This window comes from Dermacentor albipictus, chromosome 9 (genome assembly GCF_038994185.2).
Source record: "Dermacentor albipictus isolate Rhodes 1998 colony chromosome 9, USDA_Dalb.pri_finalv2, whole genome shotgun sequence".
NCBI lineage: Eukaryota > Metazoa > Arthropoda > Arachnida > Ixodida > Ixodidae > Dermacentor > Dermacentor albipictus.
In genome coordinates, this window is record NC_091829.1 from 76,387,973 (window position 1) to 76,407,101 (window position 19,129).

Below are 19,129 nucleotides of genomic sequence, written 5' to 3' on the forward strand. Positions count from 1 at the left end.
GGTAATCTAAATAGAAAACAATACTAAATGCATTTTGCCCCCGCGTGTCCCCTTCAGCATGCTGCATTCATGACTGTCGCTTGAATAGCATTCCTAAGCAGATTTGTAGCAAGAAACTAAGCTATGCTAATGTTCTTGAGGGTACTAAATTCAGTGTCGTTGCTAATGTTAGGGCTCTGCTGCCACCAGTCATGGAACTAAGTGCTGCAGTGTGTAGCAAACACTCCTGAAATCTTTAAATGTAGCTGGGAATTTCACCCTGGTGGCAAAACTCCCAAGGTGAGTAGCATGCTGGGAGCAGCACGTGACGACACACGCCGCAACATGAAGTGAATTGAGGTTCTTTAGCTAAGACAAAAATTTATACAATATGTCCAAATAAGCAAATATATACATCACATTCTACCTAAATGATGCGCTGAGTGCGAAGAGACATGAGGCAGCTGCCTTCCCCCTTTGCATATCTCCTAAGACTTTCTTTACTTCTTCCGGCGTTACCTTCGGGATTTCGAATTCCTCTAGACTATTTTCTCTTCCATTATCGTCGTGGGTGCCACTGGTACTGTATAAATCTCTATAGAACTCCTCAGCCACTTGAACTTTCTCATCCATATTATTAATGATATTGCCGGCTTTGTCTCTTAACGCATACATCTGATTTTTGCCAATTCCTAAATTCTTCACTGCTTTTAGGCTTCCTCCGTTCCTGAGAGCATGTTCAATTCTATCCATATTATACTTCCTTATGTCAGCTGTCTTACGCTTGTTGATTAACTTCGAAAGTTCTGCCAGTTCTATTCTAGCTGTAGGGTTAGATGCTTTCATACATTGGCGTTTCTTGATCAGATCTTTCGTCTCCTGCGATAGTTTGCTGGTATCCGGCCTAACGGAGTTACCACCGACTTCCATTGCACACTCCTTAATGATGCCCACAAGATTGTCGTTCATTGCTTCAACACTAAGGTCCTCTTTCTGAGTTAAAGCTGAATACCTGTTCTGTAGCTTGATCTGGAATTCCTCTATTTTCCCTCTTACCGCTAACTCATTAATCGGCTTCTTATGTACCAGTTTCTTCCGTTCCCTCCTCAGGTCTAGGCTAATTAGAGTTCTTACCATCCTGTGGTCACTGCAGCGCACCTTGCCGAGCACGTCCACATCTTGTATGATGCCAGGGTTAGCGCAGAGTATGAAGTCTATTTCATTTCTAGTCTCGCCGGTCGGGCTCCTCCACGTCCACTTTCGGCTATCCCGCTTGCGGAAGAAGGTATTCATTATCCTCATATTATTCTGTTCCGCAAACTCTACTAATAACTCTCCCCTGCTATTCCTAGTGCCTATGCCATATTCGCCCAATGCGTTGTCTCCAGCCTGTTTCTTGCCTACCTTGGCATTAAAGTCGCCCATTAGTATAGTGTATTTAGTTTGCACTCTACCCATCGCCGATTCCACGTCTTCATAGAAGCTTGCCGTGTCGAATACAAGAACCTAAATCCGGGAATCGCTTGAGAGTTGAGCAAGACGAGGGTACTAAACAGCATTATCCACTAAGAAGTTAGCCATTTCAATGGGATTGCGGTACATTGATTGTCGAAAGCGGAAAAAAAGGAGATGCGCAAAATACTGGAATTAGGTTATGGTGTTGGGCTGCTGAGCACGAGGACGCGGGATCGAATCTCGGCCATGGCGGCCGCATTTAGATGGAGGCGAAATGCGGTGCACGTTAAAGAACCCCAGAGAGTCAAAATTTCCGGAGTCCTCCACTACGGCGTGCCTCATAATCAGAAAGTAGTTTTGGCACGTAAAACCCCATAATTTGTTTAAGTTAAAAGGTCGCCCTACACAAGATGGCTGACGTCACGCTGGTGAAACCATTCCTCAAATACTATACGCTGGAGGCAGTAAGGAATAGGAGACAGCAAGGATAGCGGCCAACAGCTCGTGTGGCCGCGTTTCGTTTCCTACTTGTGTAGACGAAATTACACTATATCGCAAGTATGAAGAAGTGGACCTGCAGAATGGCGCGTATATCTTACATAGTGAAACCCTTCGTTTCTTTTGCGGCAGCAATTGTATTGGCACTACAGGCTAATTGCATCGTCGGCGTGGGAATCGCCGTGATGTTCCATATGAAGTTCGAGTGTGATAACATCGCGGCTGCGCGCCCTTGTGCTTTGATGCGACCGAAGGCTTGCGAGGCCGAGCCGAGAAGGTTGGCGGCTTGATGCGTCAATCTCTTCTGACGTTCCCAAGAAAGGAGGGCGCTGGGGGGAGGGGGAGGTTGCGCGCCATCTTCTCACGCGCAAGGGGGGAGGGTGAGAGCGGGGAGATGTGCGCGTTCTAGCAGGTGGGAAAGGGACAAGTTTGTGCGCACCTTCTCTTCTACAGCTGCAGCGGCGTGCGGTCGCATCCTATCCTGGAGGAAATTTGCGCTGGGTTCAAAGGCTAGCCGACTGGGGATAGTTCGAAGGTAGCACGAAGGCAGCACGAGGGAGCACGAGGGAGCGCTTGCGCTGCTGCCGCCCTTCGTCACACCGGCGTTCTTCTGTCAGCGAGTGTCACCGGTCATCGGGTGAGATGTGTTGGCGTCTGCCTTTACGCACGTGACTACGTGCCTGTTGGTTTAGTTAGTAAGCAAATGTTTGCAGGAGTTTGTGCAGCTGATAAAATGACTAAGTTCTTTCGTATAGCTGTATAATAACTCTTTATTGCAATCAATGCTTCGTCGGTCGGGCGAAACGGTGACTTGTTCATCATCATCATCATCATCAGCCTGGTTACACCCACTGCAGGGCAAAGGCCCCTCCCATACTTCGCCAACAACCCCGGTCATGTACTAATTGTGGCCATGCCGTGCCTGCAAACTTCTTAATCTCATCCGCCCACCTAACTTTCGGCCGCCCCCTGCTACGCTTCCCTTCCCTTGGTATCCAGTCCGTAACCCTTAATGACCATCGGTTATCTTCCCTCCTCATTAAAACTTCTTTCTGGGCGAGTTGGTGCATACTTGACATAAAACTGTTTACAGCGCAAACACATGCAACCACAAAGTAAGGGACAGGACACAAGCGCTGACTGTCAACTAACATTTATTAACGGAAGACGGGTGCCTTATATAAGGGGAAAGGCAGAAGCTTAAGGGGAAGGGAATGATACAATCGGGGAAAATGATGATGCGCATCGATAAACGAACATGCCAGCAGTCAACGCATTCAGGCGCGAAGAAACAAGAAAACGATGAAACTAGTCTACTTGAAACTTGTCTAGTTTCATCGTTTTCTTGTTTCTTCGCGCCTGAATGCGTTGACTGCTGGCATGTTCGTTTATCGATGCGCATCATCATTTTCCCCGATTGTATCATTCCCTTCCCCTTTCGCTTCTGCCTTTCCCCTTATATAAGGCACCCGTCTTCCGTTAATAAATGTTAGTTGACAGTCAGCGCTTGTGTCCTGTCCCTTCTTTGTGGTTGCATGTGTTTGCGCTGTAAACAGTTTTATATCTTCCCTCCTCGTTACATGTCCTGCCCATGCCCATTTCTTTTTCTTGATTTCAACTAAGATGTCATTAACTCGCGTTTGTTCCCTCACCCAATCTGCTCTTTTCTTATCCCTTAACGTTACACCTATCATTCTTCTTTCCATAGCTCGTTGCGTCGTCCTCAATTTGAGTAGAACCCTTTTCGTAAGCCTCCAGGTTTCTGCCCCGTAGGTGAGTACTGCTAAGACACAGCTATTATATACTTTTCTCCTAAGGGATAATGGCAACCTGCTGTTCATGATCTGAGAATGCCTGCCAAATGCACCCCAGCCCATTCTTATTCTTCTGATTATTTCCGTCTCATGATCCGGATCCGCCGTCACTACCTGCCCTAAGTAGACTTGTTAATGTACAGGAAACCGTTTCACACTAGTGCTATACCATCAAATATTTTGCTTCACTGGTACTTAAGAGTGGTCACTGCAGTATTGTATAATAGCACGATAATAAATTCTTCCCAGTTGTCTTGCAATACCCCAAATACAAATTCCTTCATAAAGTACATTGTGTGGGAACTTTCGGCACACTGTTCAGACGTAAACATAAAGTCAGGGCTGCCGCATTTGCTTTCTTCTGCATAAAAAGGCAAGCGAAGTATGCAATATGCCCCAATGTTGAAAGGTGTTCGTCTGAGATATGCCCTGCAGTCTCGGAGCTAAAATTAGTATATTGCAATAGGTGCTGTAATGTGAGTAGTTAAAAACGTAATTAGATGATATTTCTTATTAAGGAGTTATGCATTTTGGTTCTTCGCTCAGATAATGTCCACGTGTATGGGCAATCCAGCTAAAAGATTGTAATTGCGCTATCTGCCAAAGACGATTTTTAAAACTTACTGAAAATGTGCGCAAAAACATTCGCCATATAAAACACTACTGTAGATGAGTACCTGCGCATGTGGAGAACAATATTTCGAAACGAAAAAAAAAGAAAACGACTAGACAGAAAAAAAAGAATGATGTGGAGATCAGCTGAAGTCGCTGTCTAAACTTCGGGCCAGATAGAGGTAAGAACGACGTGCAGGTTTTGTTATGTTAAAAAGAAATATTTCACACAAGACACAGATGGCGCCGGCGGGAGCTTCAGGCTGTATCGAAGCAGACGATATCGGTTCCTCGCAGTGGCTGCTTCAGATAGTTCCGTACTCCCGAGAGAATAAAACTAGTTCCTCAAGGCATGGTCTGGCGGTACTTCGAAAGTCTTTTCTCGAGAACGTTGCGACCCGTCACTGACGTAAGCTGAAAAAAAGCAGGAACAGGAAAGAACGCCAGCAAAATTCAGCGCCCTTTCCGCGAACAAAGGCCCCGCTTGACAAGAGCTCGGAGTCGCTGTCGAGGACGAGGGTATTTAGTGATAAAACAGCACTTCCTATAGTTGTCGTCGGTTCCCCCGAGACGCTCGACAAAAGCAACGCTGAGAAACTTACTACAACACGGCGGCGTCGTCTATCAGCGCGTTTGCCCAAAGGGAACGATCGGGTCTTGGAATCTTCAACTGAAGGGGGCTTGAGTTTACTGATATGGTTTCCTTGTTCCATGTTTCCTTCACCCGCTGTCATCAATGAACTCTCGGAACAGATGTTCATAGCTTTTTTTTCTTTCCCGGTGTCACAGTCTCTCAATCTACCGCAACGCCTTTACCAGAGACTTCGCTCATTATGGATCAGAGTAGCACATATACTTAGCGATAGCAAACAGACGGTAAACTATTCTACAAAACTCAACACGAACCAAAACAGTGCAGGAAATGCAGGAGTACCGCTAGTGAATCTATGGGTATCAGCCGATCAGCCTCCTACAATCATAACCAAGTACCGTACAACAAACAAGAGTTTGGAATGTTTACATCACGTACGTAGGTATCGCATTCTGGATCCATGCACTTTCTTGAACAGCACTCTGTATAGTCGGACTTGCACACAAACCACGGAAGCGCACACTATGTGGTCGATTAGGTGCTTCCGAAGCACGTGCAGCGTAGGACGGCTTACTGAAGGCCACCAGAATGCAGCCAGAAGTGTGGCCGATCACGAATGCTGTTGCCGTCAACGCTCTCAACAACGCAACATCAGAATCTGCGGTCAATATTTCTATAAGGCGCGTTACTTCGACAGTCAAAGGCGATACGTACGACACGACGACAACGACGACTTCCCTCTGCTTCAGGGTGCGAGCACCGAATGCATGCTCTACACGCCAACGGCACAAACCGCAACTTGAATAATAGTTCTGAAAAGAAAAGAAAAAATTAAAACGTGAAGTAATAGAAAGACAACCTGTACAATCCCCGAAGCGCTATCATTGTCCTTCTCGTTGTCTATGCACTAAATGAGCCGGTGACAGAGTGCGGCGACCATCCGGTGAAGCGCGTACTGGGACACTGTTCCTATTGAAACTAAATCTCCAGGGAGCCGCACTCGTCTGCTGACTCACCGACAGGACAGCGACGCGTAAGACCACCAGACGAGGTTTTAAACAGAGTGTTCGTATAAAGGAAAGTTTTCAGCCTGAGAGGATTGCACGTTGGCTGGCATAGTGGACGCAATGTTCCCGCGTGTACGAAAACATGCATGACTGTGCGAGCGAAACCCAACAGCGGTCGAGCATCCGATGTGGTACTGGCGAAAGTATGCGAAAGATTTCAGAGACCCGATGACACCCTGGCCATCCACTGCGACGGACAGGCATTGGCGCGCCGTCTGTGTTTGAGCAGTCCGTCGTGTGCTCCAGGAAGTGCTGCCATCTGCCATGCGGTGCAGAAATTAAAGGCGAAGGCACCAGGGAAACCCGCCTGTAGGGTGCGCGGACTTTGTGGTGCTGGCGGTCCAGCTCAAATATAAACCTGGCTCCTGGAACGAATCAAGGAAAGAAAACAGCGGTGAAGGAGTTTATGACGAAAAAATAAAAGCAATAGGAGTGTTAGGAGCACAGGACTTTAAGGAATAACGGAAGATGGTAAAATAAATAATATAGGGACGACGGTGGGTCCATAATAAAAAAAGGAAGAAAGATAAGTTACAATGCAAATAATTTCATGAATAGCCTCAGGCGCGAAAAGAAAGATTGGAGAGAAGGAAAATTTAATGACTGCGATGTGCTTAAAAAGTCGCTACTGTTCCTTTGTTCCCGATTGTATTTGGTTTCACCAGAACTCAGGGAAATTCTCCGACGCACCGGCCAGTAAAGAATGTCAAAATGAAGGTACCGTAAAATCTCGGAAGTCGGGCGTACCTTGAGGAGATGGCTATCCAGCTTGAACCTAACCTGGCTGTTTGAACGAATGATGACAAGACGTAGGAGCTGACACAAGAAACGAAAGAAATGGGAACGGGTAGAACAAAGACCGATAGAGCATAAAGAAGGAGTAAAATAAGTTGTATAGAAAAGTGGGCGTGCAAACGCAAAAAATAGAAAAAGCACAGTGGTAAATGGGAGCGGAAATGTAAATACCTACACGGAGGAAAGAATCGCGGGAATAGAACATTTCAGTGAAAGGAAGGGCGTGTATAAGCGGAAGCCATTTCTTCTTTTCCAATTGTATTTAGCTCTTCCCGTGGCACAGACGGAAACATAGCTGGGGGCAGATTTCTACCTCGACCTCTCCAGAGCAACCTATTTATCAAGGGCATGTGGGAACAAAGGAAAACGAGATGAAAGAAGCGTCTTAGCAGTGAAAGCGGATATTAACGAGACTGGAGATAAGAATAGGTTGTGCTAGGTTTGGAACACGCAAGAAAGCAAACATTCAAAGAAGAACAGTAATGCAAGAGAACACGAATGTCAGAAGGAAAAGAAATAAAGCCCCGAAAGGAGAGATAGAAAGCTGAAAGGGGGAACTGCAGTAAGCGAAATACTGCCAGCGTGAATAGACAAAAGGCTTTGTTGCCCGCTCGGACAGTCATTTATCGAGTGCTATCATTCTCAGCAATTAGATTACAACATCGAACTTTTCAGCTTTTGCCAACCACGTGATCTTAAAATACGCGGGAAGTTCATATTATCATCGCGCTTACGTTTCTTTTTACCGGTGACTGCTCCTGTAAAATTATCGCCTTATTCCAGTTATCATTCGGCAAGATGCACCTACTGCATCCAAAACTTTAACGTTGACTATACGAGAAGCAGTAAATGTTGTAGGGGGCACGGAGGAGTCGAGTAGCCGACTGACGCATCTCGACAAAAGGAAAGTTATGATTGTTCACATCAAGGCGTGTAATTACATAATTGAGTGAGCTCTGGTGCGCAATAAGCTATTCGCGCACTAGTGGAGCTAGTGAAGTGCACAAACCAAGGTTCATTTATAGTCTTGTGCCCATTTCTGCGTGTGATCTGTGTTCGCTCTTTCCCTATTTACTTTTTGCTAATGTCTTTTGTTCCTATACCCCTAGTCTACACAGTAGCACACCAGACGCTTTTCTGGCTGTACCTTGTTTGATCTGTAATAGTCAAAGTAAGGTAGGAAAGGGAAAACAAGTCTGACAAAGCCAAGAAACGTCCTTACTTCGTCAGCCTTCTTTTTTCTCTCCCACCTCATTTTGACTATCACTCATGAAACAAGCCGCAGCCGTCACCGGTTCATAGAAACGAGGTGAACGATAATGGTCGAACCGGAGCAGCATCAGCCTGAAACCACTGTTTCGACGAAGAAACATGTCGATAATTTTTCGATAGGGAACTTGCCCTGACGAATAAAACACACATTGTAGAAACGTTGGCTTCAGGGTGTTGCTTTACTTCTTCAGGCACAACTTGTTATATTTGTCATTGCTTTATGTCATCTTAGGGGAGTTCAACACATCTCAAACTACGTTTTAAACACGCTGAATATGGAGCTTCAGAAAGCAACACAGATTTTTCTGCAGTGCGCGCAATTTACGCATCGATTGACGTCGCCGTGAGGCTGAATGGCCGCTAAATTTCCTTTCTTTCCAAGCTTGATCTGACAAGTCGGAACCCAGCGTAGAACCTTACGGCACTTCAATCGGCGCTGCCATGCGCGCTTCAGCAGTGTCATTGCAGATAAGGCTACAGTCAACCCTCTTTCTTGGAACACAGAAAACAACTCCTGCGCCTATAAGAGGCAAAGGAATAGAGGAATGTGTCTGATGAAGAAACAATCGACCAGAAAAAATCGTGAGGGCTGATCAACCCACAGTAACCGTACGACCTCTGATGCCTAATTGTGGTCCTGCCCATAGTGTTTTACACCTTGCTGCAACTACGATAAACCTAACAAAGAGCGCCCCAACGGTAGCTGCACGGGAGAAGTTTACGAGGCAGAACAGCCCGTTGCACTGCGGAAGCCTGAAAGAGGGCAGAGTGCTAGAGAAGAAAGGCGTTATGTATGGTCGCCGTTCATTGACAACCAGGCCACCGCGTCGCAGAAGAGAATTAAGCATGGGCTTAACAGAAAAGCTTATTTCGACTTCCGTATGTTATTGGGGTGGCTTCGTTGACCCTGCTGCCGTTGTGTGAACGCGTTAACGAACACGATTAGGGCTCGGAGCTTGGGCGTGTCAGTGCCTTTCAGAACCACGCATTTTCCCGATATCGGATCATTCGCTGCTCTCCGGGGCGTTTTCGTTTCGTTTCTTGGCAGTCTGCGACTGCAAGAGGATTATTTTTTTTCGGCACACCTGTTCGCCAACATTGTTTGAACTTTGTTATTTTTTTCTTGCATTCAGAGTTTCTTGTTTTTACGCTGACACTGTGTCTCCGCATTTATTTTACCGGAGATCGAACAAATGAGCCAATGGAACAAGTTCTCTTGTTAGCCTATGGTAGCGAGACGTGTTTGTTTCCACATGGCTTTCATAGGTTATGAAAAGGCATTTGATTCAGTAGAGATACAAACAGTCATAGCGGCATTACTTAATCAAGGAGAGCGCTTACGTAAATACCTTGGAAAATATCTACAGAGGTTCTACAGCTACATTAATTCTACACAAGTAAAGCAGGAAAATACCTATAAACAAAGGGGTCAGACAGGGAGACACAATCTCTCCAATTCTATTCACTGCGTGCTGGGAAGAAGTATGCCAGCTATTAAACTGGGAAGGCTTAGGAGTAAAGATGGACGGCGAATATCTCAGTAACCTTCGGTTTGCCGTTGAGATTGTTCTATTCAGCAGCAATGCAGACGAGTTACGACAAATAATTGAGGACCTTAACAGGGAGAGTGTAATAGTTGGGTTGAAAATTAATATGCAGAAGACAAAGATAACGATAAATAGCCTGGCGAAAGAACAAGAGTTCAGGATCGCCAGTCGGCCTCTAGAGTGTGTGAAGGAGTATGTTTACTTAGGTCAATTAATCACAGGGAACACTGATCATGAGAAGGAAATTCACAGAAGAAGAAAAATGTATTGGATCAGATACGCAGACATTGCCAGCTCCTGACTGGAAGCTTGCCATTATCATTGAAAAGGAAGGTGTACAATCAGTGCATTTTACTAGCGTTCGATGACATATGGGGCAGTCTTGGAGACTGACAAAGAAGCTTGAGAACAAGTTAAGGATCGCGCAAAGAGTGACTGAAGGACGATTGCTAGGCATAACGTTAAGAAACAGAAAGAGAGCGGTTTGGATCAGAGAGCAACAGGGCAACAGGGCAATAGATGATATTGTAATTGACATCAAGATAAAAAAATGGCGCTGTGCAGGTCATGTATTGCGCCGGTTAGATAATCGTTGGACAATTAGGGTTAGAGAATGGTTACCAAGAGAAGGGAAACGCGATCGAGGACGAGAGAAGACTAGGTGGAGTGACAAAATAGGAAATTCGTGGGCGCTAGTTGGAATCGGCTGGCGCAGGACAGGGGTAATTCGATATAGCAGTGAGGACTTTGTCCTGCAGCGGACATCAATCTGGCTGATGATGAGTATGATGAGGCTTGTGATGATGATGATGACTTTTACAAACAGTTAGTGATATTACCGAAACCAGATGAGATGAAACGTAATACACTGTCAGAGCCAGAGAGTAGACGCGCCTGTTTAACAACCAAATTCTGTTCGGAGAATTCTAGCTCTGCAGCAACGAATCACAAGAAACATCAGCGCACCTACTAATCAACGTCGACAACACTTGTACGTTGGTACCTACGGCTGAAGATTTGCGTGTAGAGCAACAAATTGTAAATGTAAGATCCCGGTTCAATTCTATTTTGTCCGCTCATTTCTGCAACGCCTTTGCTTTTTTAAAGTACTGAGGGAACGAAATAATAGAAAATTGCTTTACAGACATAGCGATTTATTGCCGTAAGTACGCATTCTCCCAGCTGATCCTAGCGGGGCCAATGTGCCAGGCACAAACTTAACAAGGTTTGGAGTCGCCTCTATTTTGTTGCGCTAATAGGACCTTAGGTCCTTGCGAACCAGATATGCGCAAAGAAAGAGAAACCATAAGCGTAACACGATCACCGTAGTGAGAAGAAGGGAAGCGATATTTAAAAAGTATTTCATAAATTTGCCCATGACCCGTATAACTACTAACCAACGTAAGCACTGCAAGCTGCTAATAGTTGCAGTTAAAGATATACGGCATCAGTGAAGATCGGATGTTTAGGCAGTAAAAATTTCCTTATTGGGCACCCTAAACAGGCACTAAAGCTGTAATTTAAGGCATATATAGAACGTGTTTCACGTAACTTTAACCAAGGGTTATCTTTTTAAATGTGGCTAACCGCAGCTGAATGAAACCGAAAGCATATGCTTTTGCGCTCCTTAGAGTACTTTTTATGTTCCGCCTAATTAGTTAATTAACTAAGATCATTTATGCAAGATGATTATTATTCGCTCTAGGGCCAAGTGCGTTCGTCATTTGGAAAAAATCTACTTCCAATATTGTTTAAATATCTAAATGCGTGCAGCTGTGCATGAATTTAGTCAACGCAACAGGCTAGCTTGAAGTTGTATATAACGAACTTGTAGTGTTGGATCTTTCTGGTTACAACCTTATATTGAAGCAATGTTTATAGTTTTTCTAGGGCTTACTAAGACGATGTACGCTATTGAGGGAAAAGGAAGGGCGATTAAAATTGTACGAACGAAGAAATAATACATATACCTAAATATATCCAAATATGTCAAACACACATATGGGAAGCTTCGCTTTAAGAGCCCCTGGCACACTTGCTGCCGTTCCACTTCTTAAAGGGTATTTCGTAAGGAGCTTATACAAGTTGTATGCGAAGTCGCAATGTGATGGTAGCCTAACGAGGATATTACCTAAATAACCTCTCAATTATTACCTTGTCGTAATCGTCGCAATTAGGAAATTGAAGCCGACGCTTGGTGAAGCCATGTCAGCTTAGCATAACTCCAAACACTCGAAATAGTTACGGGAGATCCGACCATAAATGTTTGACAAAACACATTGGCGTTGCAGTTAGCGCGTTCCCAAAAGCGTGGCGCTAGCACTTAGGAACGACCTTAGTTTGCGCGGACCAATGTATTACCTGCCTGGGTATAGAAAAAAGTTGGTTTTATGTAAAACAAACGGAAACACAAAAAATACGTGGTAATTCTGAGTACTGGCTCTCTCTGCAGCCGCATATCGGTCTATTCACCTTGCACATGTATATATAATGGCGTCTGTACCCACAATAACCTGCTCGTCAAGCGATCAATGCCGCAGTCGATTTTCCAAAGAAATAAAAGAAGCTAAGCCTATGTTTGACGCACCGTAGACTTTCGAGTTATGCGAGTACAGCGACCTCCTCATTCACAGTCGTCATTACCTTCCATTTCTGCGGCACCCAATTTGCCTATTCCGACAATAAATATCTGGGTCATGTTGTTTGTCACTGAATTTAAAGCCGCTCCCTCAAAATAGATCGCTATTTGAGATCACGAAAAGCAAGCGACGGTACATTTTTGGGAGTGCGTGGCCACGTCTACATTATAATTCTTCTTTAATACGGGTGGCCACAGTATGGTTTTTCCGTTTCTGTTGCTTGATATCATAACTTGCCCACTTTGCAACCACAGACATGAGAGTCAGTTTCCCAGTGAATTCTTGTGCGCCTTCTCGACCACAAAGAAAACACCCGTACGCAAAAAGCCGATGTTTCTGACACGGTCTTCAGGTGGTCGTCTTTGAGTGCCTGCCGTTATCTCCTCACCTCTCTCCGTTTCAAACTTCGAAGCCTGCATTTATCAGCCACAAAAAAGTCAAACGTTAAGAGGGACACGAAATAACAGCCTACCGTTCTTCCTACGCTCCCAAGCACTTTTTCCCTGTGTGGAAAATTCTCAATGCTCTGTTTTCCGTCCTCCGAAGCCGGTGTTCGGCGCACGGCTTTGTCTGTTCTTGTTCCACAGTGAACCGAGGTAGTATATGCACCAACCAAGATTGTGTTCTTTTATCTGTAGTGCTCTCAGATACAAAAACTGCCGACTCGCTTTGAAATCGCCGAGGCTGTGGCGAAGTGAAGTGCAGAAGCCTCCTCGAAGAAAACGCAACTCAATGGCCAAATATAAGATGGAACGCCGGGAGAATACAGGTATCTCGTGCAACCACATTCGTGCCAAGCGAGAGAAGTCAAACTGTCACGGCCAACTGGTTTCGAGGCGAATTTTCACAAAGGAAGACACCCCATTTCTCTGCCTCGGTCTCCTTTTTTTCCCTTGGACTTCGCGACACTCGAGGGTTGTCCGCAACTCGTCGGAGGAAGTTTGAGAGGCTGCACCGTATATCGACCAGGTGGTTGGATCCCACGGGGCGCGGGGCGTGGAACACATTAGCAATTCTGATTGGGCAAGCAGGCGCACCACTGCGCTTTTTCGCGGGCACTCTCCAAAGGAGGGCCGAGAGTTGGCGTAAATCCCCCGGCTACGGCAGAGATCACAAAGGTTCTGCGCTTCTATGATCATCTCATTTGGGTACAACCGGGAGTTTCTATTGTGTCGTGCTTCTGTGATTCGTTTTTGAAGGAACACGAAACGAGCGCAAATCAACCTACCTGTACTGCTCCGTGTATTTTTGTTAGCTTAAGTGGGGTCTCTTTGAAAATAATTTTTTTTTGTGCTGGGTTGAAACAAAGTTGTTGTTACATTCCAATCGCTGTGCTAGGGATATTTTGTCATGTTTTTTTGTTATTTTATAGTGCTGCGACGGTTGCGAAACCAATGCAAATTCATCTAAAATTTGCATATAACTATGCAACACTTCTTCAGTGTTGCAAAAAACGCACAGACAATGCTAATTGAAACTTCATTTTCTTTTTTTGCTATCTGTCTTGTTTCGCAGCAAGGCATGTTCTGATCTGCAATTTCCTAGATTCGCACAAAGCCTTCGAAACTGTGAACCGCCATTTGTAATATATGAGAAGTGTCTGGTCACGTTCTCGCGGTAATTTGTTTTTGGTGGGTACCGAACCCACAACCTTCGCACTAGAATTAGGAACGGCATCTAATAAAAGATTCGCGTTGAAGTTGAATGCCACGTAGTCGACGCAAAGTTTTGCGAACCTGTTCTCAGATCGTCCTTGACTTCCAAATTTGCGAGACTTTTCGCTGACTCACTCGACGTGGTGGTTTATGACGGAGTCACGAGATAGTGCTCTGACCACGACAGCTCTGCTTACAAGGAAGATACAATAAATATTATACCTTGGTCGTTTTCACAATACTGACATTTGTATAAGCGACACTATAAAACAATATAGGCTGTAATGGGAGCGTACCGGGCCGCCAAAGCACGCATTCTGAGCGCACAAAATCGAAGATGCAGTTGTTCAAGGCGGTGTATACCAGACTACAAAGCAAGTCCCCCGCTGACGTCACTGGTGCGCATTTAAATGTGCCGCCATTGTTCAGGCGTATGCCCATAGGGAAGGGCGGATGAAAGGACCGCATAAAAACCTAACGCTTGGGGTTCAAACATTTCGTACACCTTCATGGCATTTGTTATGAACAAAGAGAAAAGCACGTGCGTAGCAAGATCAGCCGGTTTGCGATCAGTGACCGGGTGTGAAGGTTACTGTACCCTTAGCCTTTTTACGAACGGAAACTTTCTTAAGCATTAACCATCGCGAATAGCGAAGCGAATGTTTGTGTTGTATACTTCAGCTCTTTTTTGTTGTTGTTCAACGACCTAGCCCAACAAGATCTAACGGTGCCCACAGCTAGCGTGAGTAAATGTACGACAACGTATGTATAAATAAAGTTACCATATTCCAGGTAATAAAAGGCAAGGAATGAAACGTCTTTTATTATTTGAGCTGCTGCGGAAGGCTTGTACGTCAAATATATCTCGTCACTTCCAGAAATTCTCTGAGGGAAATGGGCCCGGATCTCATTTTTATAGATCTCTATGCAACATTCACGTTTCCGGATACCCCCGGCACAATCACGTCCAAAGTCAGAGCTAATGAGGAGACGACAATGCGTAGTATGGGATGTCATTACGTTCGGCGCGTGCGCCTAAAAGCATAGGCTGAAAAGCTTCAAAGCTCGTTAGCCGACTGCAGCCACAGGTGCAGCGAATAGGTAGAGTGCTGGGAAAAAAAAGGTGGGAACGGTGGTCGTTAATGACTTCAGATCTGCCTTCGGGCGGCTTCAGTGGATGCTGTTGGCTCGGTAAAGAGCATGGCTTTGTGCCGAGTGAAGGCTCCAAAAGAGCGTACATCCTTTCAACATCCGGCTCAATTAGAGGCGCTTATGGCATTCGCTAGGGAAAGCGTAGGAGCTATGGCGGAGAAAAAAAAATTATGCGGATCCTACGCACTGCGAGAATCGATGTAAGCGAAGCTTTCTGTGCTGTTTTCGTTGACTGACGATAACTCATGGTCGAGAGAATACTGCGGTGACGCAGCAGAAAGCTTCAAAGGGAGTTTCTCAGGACAACATTGTTGTCTGTCATAATCGTACTACGTACATGTATGCACACGCTGGGAACCATCCCTAGACGCGGCGTGCGAGGCAGCCGCAGCAGAGGCCACCAGCGCCAAAAAAATGGAAGGGAAAAAAATTATTAGCCATTCCATTCTGTGAAGGTGATTGACCACCGAAGCTGACCACCGAAGCTGACCACACACGACGCGGACGTAGCACAATTTTGAACAAAAGTGCGAACTGATTTATTGTCTTGATGGGTGGTAATTGTGACTAAAGGTACGCATAGGATAGGGATAGGGATAACTTTAATGAAGTGCCGGCAAACGACGATGTAACATGTCGTGACGCTGGCCAAGCGTCGACCCGGGGTTATACCCTACTCTGCACTAGCCCAGTTGGGCCCGTTTGTAGTGGGTCATGAGGCTTGTGCTTTTCGAGCGCACCCCGGGCCTGCTGGACGGCCCATAGTTGTGATTCCTTGCCTGCAGACTGCAGTACTCATTCATTGTCTTCATCAGTGCTCATTATTTGACTTGTAACACATCGCAAAGGATGTGTCTGCAACAGGGAACGCGTAAGCCGCTGCCTTTTCGGTATCGACACATCCACATTGAAATCACCGACAACAACAACCGGGTTAGTGTCATCGCAGCTAATTCACGCAAAGTTAGTAGCCATGCACCTTACAGGACTATGAATTATTTCATTTTTTGCTTGCTTACGGAGGTATGAGCCATTACTGACGGAAGTATGAGCCATTGCTCACTGGGGTATGAACCATTGATGATGACAGTTTTCGACATGCTGTTCTGTGTGTTGTATGCGTAATTAGAAAGAATTTAAGCACTGCTCGCTTCCCTGCTGCTGAGTGCTTTTAACCTCTGCCTTATAGGGCTTGAGTCATTATATTTTTAGCTTGCTTATGTAGTATAAATGCTTGCGGGGCTATAAACAATTAAGATAGTTTTCGTTCACGGAAAATAAAAATGCATGGAACCTTAGCCATGTACCGCTTCCCTGTAAAACTTTGGGTATTGAAGCCTCCAAATATTTGTGCATTGCCATGCGCACTTCCCCTAAGAGATTATATGAGTTTGGAAAGTCAAGTGGTCAGCAACTCTCTGTTCGCTATGATAAGTTAGTTCTCAAGAATAAGCGCTATGCTTATCTCCCGTCATGTGGCAGCGTATGCGAAATAGACATGGACGGTAGTGAAATGCCACCATTACAAGACACCACTCGTTGAACACGGCTCTGCTTCAGTGGAGCTATCGGCCTGTGAAGAAGTTGCAGAGGGTTCGGTTCGAAATGCTAATTATCCTTTATCAAATTTAGGCAGTGGTATCCTCCCTTATTGACGCGCGTAGTGCTCGTATAATAGCATTCACCGAAACGTAGCTGCCGCCAAATGGTAGTAACGATGAAACATTTGAATGTAATGCTCCGTTCAACACCTATCGATCTCAAAGCAATAACAGATAGACAGAATTTTATTCGCTGTTTCGTATCACCTGCACTCGAATGTTGTACCTAGCACTTGTTTCTTGGAAATTATTTGTGTGTGCTTTCGTATCAACCACTATAATATCATTTCACGCTTCTGCTGTCGAACACCCGTTTCTTCTTGGACCTTCTAGGCCGATTTAGATGATGCATTGAATCAGTTAATTGCAAGGTTCCCACGCGCGCCTTTACTTTCACTGTGTGATTTTAACTTTCCCAAGTATTCAGTCCTTTTCTGCGGGCACAACCGAGCCATTCATCTTGAAAATATTCCGGATTTGTAAACCTGTGCCATGATTTTCAATTTTCACAAATTACAGTTCAACCCACGCGAACGCCTTCGACGAGCGCAAATATGTACTCGACCTCGTTGTAACTACTTCCCCCGATTTGGCGCGCTACGCATGCTTCTTACCTAAATTTTGCGATCATTGCTTCGTCTGTTTTAGCCTTCATGGTGGAGTTCGTCATTCTGTACAGGAACCGAAGCTCATATATGAGATTACAATAGGGCAGATGTTTCTTCAATTAGCCTGCGGAAATTTAAAGGAATACATGCAGAAATTTCAAGAACATTTATTTAAGGTAATTGGAAAATTTTAAAAGATAAAATTACAAGTTTGATTGAAAGGTATAGTGTTGCCGGTCATGTTGCAGGTGACTGTACATCCCGCTGGGCGCTATTTCATTTAAATATTGGTCCCCGTGTTATTCCGAGAACACCCCCGTGAATTCTGCCTAAACCTTTCGTTGCAAGCAGTACAGAGCGCTTAACAACAGGACGAAGAGAGGCACAGAGACATCAGCAGAGATGCGTTGGTGTTTGTGTCCATCTCTTTGTCCTATTGTTTAGCGCTATTTACTGCTCGTAATCATGAACCAACCAGCCCAAATGCGTACTCTTTCGTTACATTGCAAATCCCTGGAATTACAAAATAAAGTAATCTGTTGCATCTATTGCCCTCAAGCAACTTACCCCTTTTCACATTTCTGCAGAGAACGGAGATACTGTACACGTGTATACCGATCGCTGCGTCCCACTATATGCCTCCACTGCAGCATTCGTCATCCCGCATATGATCATCGCTCGGTGGTTTAAACTAGATCATAGATCAACATCAACTGCCGCAGAATTATTGCTATACGGCAGGCACTTCGACTTCTCTCCGAGGAGCCTCCTCATGCATGGACAATATTCTGCGCTTTCAAACCAGCTCTTCAAACGATTGGCTGTGTCCTCAGACGGGGCACGTATTATTCAAAGCTTGTAGAAATTACAGGGCATCTTGACCACGCAAATAGAAATGACCACAATGTCACCTTTCCATCGGTGCCTTCACACTGTGGCGCGATAGGGAACGAACAGGCAGATGCTGAAGCTAAAACTGCTTAAAATAATAATTATGAAGTACGCATTTCGTTCTCACGAACAGACACAAATGCAATACTTCGTCGCGTAAGACGCAACCGTGCGCTGGAACACTCGACCATGGAAGAAATGAAATTTCGTATGCCTCACAAGCTGAAAAGAAGTTAAACAAGCGTGGTGCACCGGATTCGCCTTGGTGTCGCATTCGCCAAACCGTTATGGACATCTGATAAGTTGCGGTGATACTAGCCCCAACTGTCAATACCGTAAGGTACCAGAAACACTTGATCATATATTTTGCGTGTGTCCCATGTACGCGCAAGAACGACAGGAACTGGTCTCTCCCATTGTAAATGTCAATAAGGGGCCGCTATCAGACGAGTTTTTTAGGTCCTTGGTGTAATGCAAACAGCGCATTCCTGATAGCAAGTGCGCCTACAGCCTTTCTCCAAGCCACTGGGCTGGAGACATGGCTTTAGAAATGCCACAACTCTGTGAATTTGCTTTCACCCGCTTGCCTTTTTGGAAACAAATTAATCCTTCTCGCCATATCAACATGGTTTCCGTAAGGAATTCTCCTGTTAAACACAACTGTGTCTTTTTTTTAGATAAGACCGTTATGAGGGGGGCGGGGGTGGCATTGGACAAATGGCCATTTATACATTGCTTATTTTTCGGCTTTTCTAAAACACTTGATTTCGTTCCTCAAGAGTAAGTCTATTTTAAGCTCAATAAATTAGGCATTCAGCACATTATACCAGCAGGGATTGAACCTTTCCTCGCTTAGAGAACGTACTTTGATCCGCTTACAATTGTAATTATTCAGATTCTACTTTAACTTCTTGTATGCTCTGGGCTCTGTTTTAGGCTCTCTTTTATTCCT

General features: G+C 45.1%; 1 protein-coding gene and 1 long non-coding RNA gene across 5 annotated transcripts in view; one reads left to right on the forward strand and one right to left on the reverse strand.

The window, feature by feature from the left end:
• LOC139049437 (uncharacterized) overlaps nt 1–19,129 on the reverse strand; it is a 70,600-nt gene that overhangs the window by 44,610 nt on the left and 6,861 nt on the right. For 2 of the 4 annotated variants that reach the window (XR_011508254.1, XR_011508250.1), the window contains exons 2-3: nt 17,293–17,410; nt 5,665–5,762 (exon numbers count right to left, since the gene is read on the reverse strand). This is a non-coding gene — a long non-coding RNA (uncharacterized lncRNA). The remainder of the gene's footprint in view (nt 1–5,664; nt 5,763–17,292; nt 17,411–19,129) is intronic. The other 2 variants (XR_011508253.1, XR_011508252.1) reach the window with 1 other exon arrangement.
• The window catches only part of LOC135921341 (uncharacterized), a 1,279,318-nt gene that overhangs the window by 6,318 nt on the left and 1,253,871 nt on the right, over nt 1–19,129 (forward strand). The gene's annotated exons all lie outside the window — the stretch shown is intronic.